Source organism: Hydra vulgaris, chromosome 09, assembly GCF_038396675.1.
Source record: "Hydra vulgaris chromosome 09, alternate assembly HydraT2T_AEP".
NCBI classification, from domain to species: Eukaryota; Metazoa; Cnidaria; class Hydrozoa; order Anthoathecata; family Hydridae; genus Hydra; species Hydra vulgaris.
In genome coordinates this window covers 10374323-10382874 of record NC_088928.1, presented here as the reverse complement: position 1 = coordinate 10382874, position 8552 = coordinate 10374323, and the positions used below count along the sequence as shown (strand labels likewise).

The 8552-nt window shown below is 27.1% G+C and overlaps 1 long non-coding RNA gene across 1 annotated transcript; it reads right to left on the bottom strand.

Annotated features, from left to right (window-relative positions):
• Positions 1–1462: 1462 nt before the first annotated feature.
• Positions 1463–4919, bottom strand: LOC136084551 (uncharacterized). The gene is made up of 3 exons (XR_010640635.1): positions 2063–4919; positions 1925–1993; positions 1463–1644 (listed from the first exon to the last, which is right to left on the bottom strand). It is a non-coding gene; the product is annotated as an uncharacterized LOC136084551 (long non-coding RNA).
• Positions 4920–8552: the final 3633 nt, after the last annotated feature.

The following is an 8552-nucleotide window of genomic DNA, read 5'->3' as shown; positions in this document are numbered from 1 at the left end:
TGCAAGCAAATACGCATAATCCTAAAGCTTTCCCTTTACACCAGCTTACACCTTGAAAAATGTGAATAATTCTTATAAATAATTTTTTTATATAAAAAAAATAATAATAATAATAAAAAAAAGAGTTAAAGCAATAACAAGTGGCTTATCCTTATCTATCGTCAAGCCGTCATTATCGATCGTTAAGCCGATAACAAAAAAACCTCTAATTGTTGGGTAAGTCTAACAGTAGCAACCATTAAAACATCAGAAAAAGCTGAGCGCTACGTTGTTCATCAGTAGTTTTTGCTTCAATTTGTTCTTAAACTCATTAAGCGTAGCAGTTGTTTTAAGTTAAATATTTTATTCCATAATTTCGGCCATCTAGTAGAATTGAAAATTCAGTCGCCGCAAAATAACTTTTGAGTTGAGTATAACTGTTATTTGAAAATCTGGTTAGATATCTATTCAAATTTATTTAAAATAGTGGGTAATATATTTTAGGAGATATATTTTTAATAATTTTGAACATAAATATAAAAACTTGATGGAGATTTAATTGAGAAGCATTCATTACATTTGAATTAAATAATGACCAACGTAAAAAGCTATAGAAGAATACTTTTTAAACTCAAATCCAGCAAACTTCATTTCCAGGCGTTTCATGCCTTTTTTTTTTCATTTAAATTATTACGCGACTGAAAATTTGACCATTGGTAGAAAAAAATGATTTGCTTCGTATTAAAATTTTATATCATATTACAAAGAAAAGATTCTCCACAACATGATCAAAAAATAATTGCAAAATATTTAATTTCAAAAATATTTGCAAAATATTCAACTTCAAAAATATTTGCAAAATATCTAATTGAATATTATTATTTCATTTAATTTACTCTTCCGAGAGTTTTATGACCATTTTTCAAAAGTAAATGTTTTTTCATAAGTAGGAAGTAAAAAAATAAACAATCTCATAACATAAGTTAGTCAAATCACTCGACATATGAGTTCATCCTTAAATACAATTTAAGCCCGTTTCCCAGTGAAAAAGCGCACATGGGATACGCGTGGATTTTTTCCATATGTAACCCATGTGGGGATTATTATTTTGTCCCATGTGGGTTTCATATGGTAAATCCCACATGGATTCCATATGGTAAATCCCATATGGGATACGCGTGGGTTTTTACCATATGTAACCCATATGGGGATTATTATTTTGTCCCATGTGGGTTTCATATGGTAAATCCCGCATGGGTTTTATGTGGTAAATCCTACATGGGATATTGGTGGAAAATACTAAATGTTATAGATCTTAAATGCCACATATTTTAATCCAAATGGTATAAAAGTAGTCAATACTAGACAAATGAAAGTCCGAATGCTTCTATGATAATTTTTAAAATTCTTTTAATTTAAAAATTACTTAAATGTGGGATTTACCTTAAACTATTATGACGAAATTTTATAAAATTAAAAATCGTGTTCAAAATGAATTTATTTTCAAATAAATGCTATTAATCAATACATCCAAAATGAATATTAAAAATATTATTTTTTCTTTTGCGATTTACACGCCGTTTTTTGTCGATTGAATTAATTAAATCGCTTCGGCTTGCATAATACCAAGGTTTTTAGTATCTTCTAACTTTCTTCTAACATTTTCTAAAAAAAAAAATATAAATACAAATATATATATAAATATAAATATATATATATGTATATATATATATATATATATATATATATATATAGAGAGAGAGAGAGAGAGAGAGAGAGAGAGAGAGAGAGAGAGAGAGAGAGAGAGAGAGAGAGAGAGAGAGAGAGAGAGAGAGAAATTTTAATAAGGAACCTTATTAATCGAGCAATTTTAATTATTAGCCAGGTTGAAGTCATTAATGACTACAATATTTCACAAATAATTATTTCCTAATTTATTACTTACAATGACTAACGCATTATGGGTAATTGAACACATATTATGCGTAATGAGCTTGAACCCATGAGGAGAATCCTAAAAAAAAGTGATCAATTAGGATAAGTAGTTAAACAAAAAAACAAAAATAAAAATGTAAATACCTACTTTTTCAATGATGTAGACGTTGGGTGCAGTAGCCACTGGATGCAAAAGTATCTTTACTTTTTTGTCACACACACGGCCTTCTATAATAACAGGCCTTGACATTGCGCAAAATGCCGTAAAAACTGAAGGCCGATTAAACTTTCACTTTTATTTATATTGATATATTTTTATATTAGGTAGGGTGTAATGGCAGTCTATGTTTTCTAATAATAATCTCTAGTAAAGACGGAAATATAAAAAGAAACCAAAAAATTGTTAAAAGATAATCATATTTTTCGTATTTCAAATTTCATTAAGAATATTTATGTAATATTAAATAGTATCAATAACAAGCAGAACCATAACAAAGTATATATATTAGAAAGATAACTGTATTTTCAATTTTTTTTGCTAAAAATGGTAACAATAAAAATCACCAACAATAAAAAACACCAACAAAAATTGATTCAAGCAAAAAAAAGTTTTATCAATATATCTCAACAAGGTAAATATTTACAAATATTATCCAGAAGTTCTTTTTCATCAGTAGAAATATCTCTAAAACACATGTCACAAGTATGACCATCGATACCATCAACAGGAATGTCAAGTTGTAATATCAATTTAGTATGTTGAATATTAATTTTTTCAATTACAGATTTAGCATTTATAAAGTAAGTACCACCAGATCCCTGTCGAAGCATAGAAGCTTTTTCAAGTGGAACTGTTGAAAACCAACCAAATAAGACATACTTTGCTCCATTACTCAACAAAGTTTCTACGAGATCAATAAAGCCATAACATAAATGCGCTATTGCATTGCTAGTATCTAGCGTAAGCTGTTTTTCACGCTTACCTGTAGGTTTCATAAAATTTGACAGTTCAGCAATATCTCGTAGCAGTTGTAACTGTTGATCACCAATGCAGCTACTGTTTCTTCACAAAAAACAGACAAACAAAACTTTATAGATTGTCTCTCTATTGGTTTTGGATAAACTGATTTAGCTGTAAGTTTAGAGAGTTTAAAAAGACTCTCAGTTTTATATAAAGTTTCTAAATCACTCTACTTAGCCAAAGCCAGTTCTTTATTGTTCAAAAATTGAAGTTCGCCAGTCTTTTTTATCAACCAATTGTTTTGTATAGATTTTAAGAGATGCACATAATCATACAATAAATATATATCTGATGTTATTAACTATGGTATACTATCAACTGTTTTAAACATTCCAAAAAATCTTTGATTTACACGGTTACCATCAGTAATTATTACCAGTGTCTTACTATTTTCAATATTATTTATTGTATCAACAATTTGTTGACATTGAGCAAACTAAAATTCAGAGGAAAGATTTGCAACAGGTTGAGCTCTACATATAAATTCTGGACCTCCAAAAAGACATTTAATCATAAATGATAAAATTGTTTTAGTTAACTTTTCAGGGTAGTTTACTGCTTGACAAAACAAAGCACCTCTTTGGTAAAGTAATGAAGCTTTGACATAGACCTCATCAATTAGTAGTATGGAAGTTCTTTTCAATGGATTTAAGCTCAATGGAATACTATTTATGAAACATAGGTCCTCCATTGAGCTTATTTTTGAAGTCAATCGTGTTAAAGTCCTTATATTTGGCAACTTGTAGTCAATACACAAACAATCATATAAACTTCGTCGCATAGCAAAATACTCATATGCTCTACATATAATATCTGAAGTATATAAAACTTCACCAACATTAACTTTTCTCATAGCATTAAGGTGTTCGAAAAGTAACTTTCTTAATTTTTTAAAAATCTAACTGCTTCAAATAAAGCTGATTTTGTTTTTATTAACTTTAATTTGTTTAAAGCTAAAGATGAAATATTACAAGTTGTGCCATTTATGGTTAGCTACAAATGAATAATCATTGAAAATTACTAAAATAAATAATGGAACACCAAGTTTGTACATTTTTAATTGTATGTGTAAACTTTTTTTATTAAGCAATAACATCGTTATTATCACTTAACAAAGATTGAATATCGTCAAATATAAGTTCATCCTCTTTTAGAAAATCATTTAACTCATCTGGTAAAATGCTTCGAGAACCGCTTGAAGTTACAATTTTTCTAACTTTACTTGCTGGTGTGGCTAAACAACTAGGCGGAATATTTTTAAAAACAGATGGAGGGTTTAAAGGTCGTTGCTTTCCACATTTGCTTTCAAAAGGTGCTTCATTTGGCCAATGCAGTTGACATACTGCTGTATAGTCTGTAACAATATAACCAGTTCTTGGGATAGCTTCACTACATCTTTTTCTCTCCTCTAGACTCTTCGGGAATTTATAAATTGATATTTTTGTTGTAGTTGAGTATTGATATTTTTGTTGTAGTTGTAATTGATATTGTAGTTGTAGTTGAATAAATTGATATTTTTGTTGTAGTTGAGATAGTTCGACTTGCAAAAAGATACACAGTATTTTAAAGGCATTTTTAAGGCATTTTAACTATTAAAAAAACTTATCGTTAGTTTGACAATATTATTACTTTACAATGTTAACGCCTTGAACCTTATCATCTTGAAGTTGTGCTATCTAATTTATAAACCAATCAAATTTTCAAGATTTATTAAAAAAGCGTGAACACAAACTTTTGTCTAATGTTAAAAGATGAAAATGTAAACACAGATTAGGAATTGGCCTTCAGTTTAACAACTTTGTTGCGCAATGCCAAGGCCTGTTATTATAGAAAGCCGCGGTCACACATAATATAATATTCTGAAACTAATAAACAAACATCTAAATTTCTATAAGTAAATTTGTTCTTTGATCATTGCCTTCATATCCTATCTTATTTTCATATCATAATCTATTATGGTATTATTTATATAACATATCACAACAATATTATTAAATTTGTGATGTTCAAATATCATATGAACATTCTCTAACATGTTCATATGATATCAAATATAGTTCTTGAGTATATTATCTGCAAACAATTGACTGATGCAAGTTCAAATGTTGTCAAAAACCAAGCATCCATGCATGGGACACTGCAGTGTCCCACAAAGAAATTCAGGTTTGAAAGTCAAATTTTCTTTATTAAAAAAAAATATTAAAATAGGGGGGAGGTTTCTGTAACTTTTTTAGGCTCCAAAACTTTTAACTTTATATATAAAATTTAAGGGACTTACGAAGTACATTGAGGAACAAAAACAGGATATTTATAGAAACTTTTCAATTTTTAATCTGGAGTACCAGAGTGTAATTGGGAATAAAGTCTCTGGGTCCAGTATTCAAAGTAATATGATCTAAAGTAATATATAAATTAAATAAAATGCTTTAAAATGCATGCAGTTATACATATAACTCCTGATAGTTAACTATATGTACAACTAGTTATACATAAAATTTATTATAAAAACTTATTTTTTAAGGTTATGCTTGAACAAATTAGTACCAATTAATTCAAATTCAAGATTTAGTTCAAGTTCAAGTTCTTTTTTGTTCATTATTTTTTCACTATTTTATATTTATTTGTTCAAATTTGTTAACTAGTACTAATTCTTACTACAGTAAGAATATTTATCATTGTTGAACGTGATTTTAGTAGTAACTTAATTTTTCTTTCTACATATTTTGACAACACCCTTACATTTTAAATGATGACAGCTTTACTTTTCTATTGATGTTAAATTTATTACATTTCAATAACTCAGATTGAATTCTAACTGAATTATTGTAAGCTTTGTAAAGGTTTGTTGTATATCAAATAGTGTTGTAAATAAAGTAAAAAGAATATATATATATATATATATATATATATATATATATATATATATATATATATATATATATATATATATATATATATATATATATATATATATATATATATATATATATATATATATATATAGTATTTAGGCTATGGGATCATCCATAAATGATGCCAGTAGATAGAGGGGCAGTGTGAGTTTAACAATAATTGACAATGGGGAGGGGATGTTGAGACCAAAATAATGTCAATTAAAAAATTGAATTAAAAAAAAAAGTAAAATATTTTATTTTAAAAAAAAGTAAAACAATTTATGCTAGCTATGAGCAGGTTTTAGAGGTATTTACACCAACAATGTGGTCTAAAAACTTCTTGCTTTTGTTGCTTAAAACTGTAGAGGATCATAGGAAAAACAATTCAAATTCAGAAATTAGCTTACTTATCTGAAAGAACAATTTATGTTTTTTTTTTTTACTTTTAGTACTGTTAAGAATAAATGTATAATTGAACCAGAAAAAAATTGATGGTAAATGCATTTTTTATATTATACTAACAATTCAGATATACCATCATAATATGATAACAAAAACTGACATCATTTTCAATGGGAGATGGCAAAATATTGACTGAATTTGATAAAGGGTGAAGGTGTTCAATAAACCGGGTCATCATCTGACATCATTATGCATAGATGACCCTATGATTTAGGTAAAATAAGTAATCAATTTGCCATATTTCTCTTTAGAAAGTGTAAGAAAAAAGCATTGTTATGCTGAGAACCTACCTATTGAGCAAGCTTTGACCACCTATTTTATAAATTTGAGAGACAGAAGTGGAAGTGCGAATCGCAAAAGAACTAATAACAATGCTTTAAATTGATTTTAACTTTGTAGACTAACATTAATATAGTATTTAAAAATAATAAATGAAGTTTACATGATTTTTATAATTTGTATTTATTTCCATTAATTATCAGTTATCAGTCTCTATTTTATAAAATGAATTAAAAAACTATTTATTTATAGTATAATAATAATACATAAATACTAGTTTCCTAATGCTATTATCATCACAATGTTAATGGTATCGTTTTAAAGTGAAATTTTGTATCAATTTTATTGTTTTAATGTTATATATATATATATATATATATATATATATATATATATATATATATATATATATATATATATATATATATATATATATTATTTTTACTTTATTCACAACACCATTTGATATACAACAAACCCTTGCAAAGCTTACAATAATTCAGTTAAGATTTAATCTGAGTTATTGAAACGTAATAAATTTAACATCAATAGAAAAGTAAAGCTGTCATCATTTAAAATATAAAGGGTGTTGTCAAAATATGTTGAAAATAAAATTAAGTTACTAATAAAATCATGTTCAACAATGATAAACATTCTTACTGTAGTAAAAAATAGTACTAACTGATAAGTTTGAACAAATAAATATAAAATTAACAAAAACAATGAATAAATAAGAACTTTAACTTGAACTTTAACTAAATCTTGAATTTGAATTAATTGGTACTAATTTGTTCAAGCATAACCTTAAAAAATAAGTATTTATAAAAAATTATATGTATTACTAGTTATACATATAGTTAACTATCAGGAGTTATATGTATAACTATATGCATTTTAAAGCATATTATTTTATTTAAACATTACTTTAGATCATATTACTTTGAAAACTGGACCCAGAGGCTTTATTCCCAATAACACTGTGGTACTCCAGATTAAAAATTGAAAAGTTTCTGTAAATATCCTGTTTTTGTTCCTCAATGTAGTTCGTAAGTCCCTTAAGTCTTAAGGACCTTATTATATCTAAAGTTAAAAGTTTTGGAGCATAAAAAAAGTTACAGAAACCCATCTCCATCCTATTTTTTTCTTTTTTTAATAAAGAAAATTGGGAAATCTTTGACTTTCAAATCTGCATTTCTTTGTGGGACACTGCAGTGTCCCATGCATGCAAGAATGGTTTTTGACAACATTTCAACTTGCATCAGTTTATTGTTTGCAAATAATTTACTCAAAATCTATATTCAAATAACTATTATATCATCCTAATAATACGTCTATTTGCACAAATTTTAATCTTATTTTTATAAAGAAAGATAAACATTATTCGTGGTACTTACATACTTGCTTGCCATTCTCTATATTAATATAAAATATTTTCACATAATATAAACGTAACGCAATGCAATGTCGATTTAAAAAATTTTTTAATTTTTTTTTAAAAAGTTTTTTTTTAGTTTCGAGCTTTCAAATTAATTCCCATGCAAATCCCACAGGAAACCCACGTGGGATTTCCCATGTGTGTAAATACCATATGGTTCCCACATATTTAAGGTGACAAATTTCCATACGGATACCACATGGGAAAATCCGTCCCACGTAAATCCCATCAATCCCATACGGAACCCACGCGGAACCCATGTGGGACGCGGTTTTATTTTTCACTGGGTTTCTTTTTAATTTTTTAAAAACTCTAAAATAAATAACGCACAAAGATAATTCACAGAAATTCATAATGAAATAAAAAATTCGATCATTATTCTTGTTGTTAATAAAGAGAAAAGTGTAAAAGAAGTATCGGAACTCTCTCATAGAAGCGAGGCTTCGTCTGGTCATTCAATATTTATCAACAGGTGATATCAATTCTGGTGTTAAAGGTGATTTTCGACGGTCAGGTTGTACTGAGGTAATAAGAGATAAACTGCATG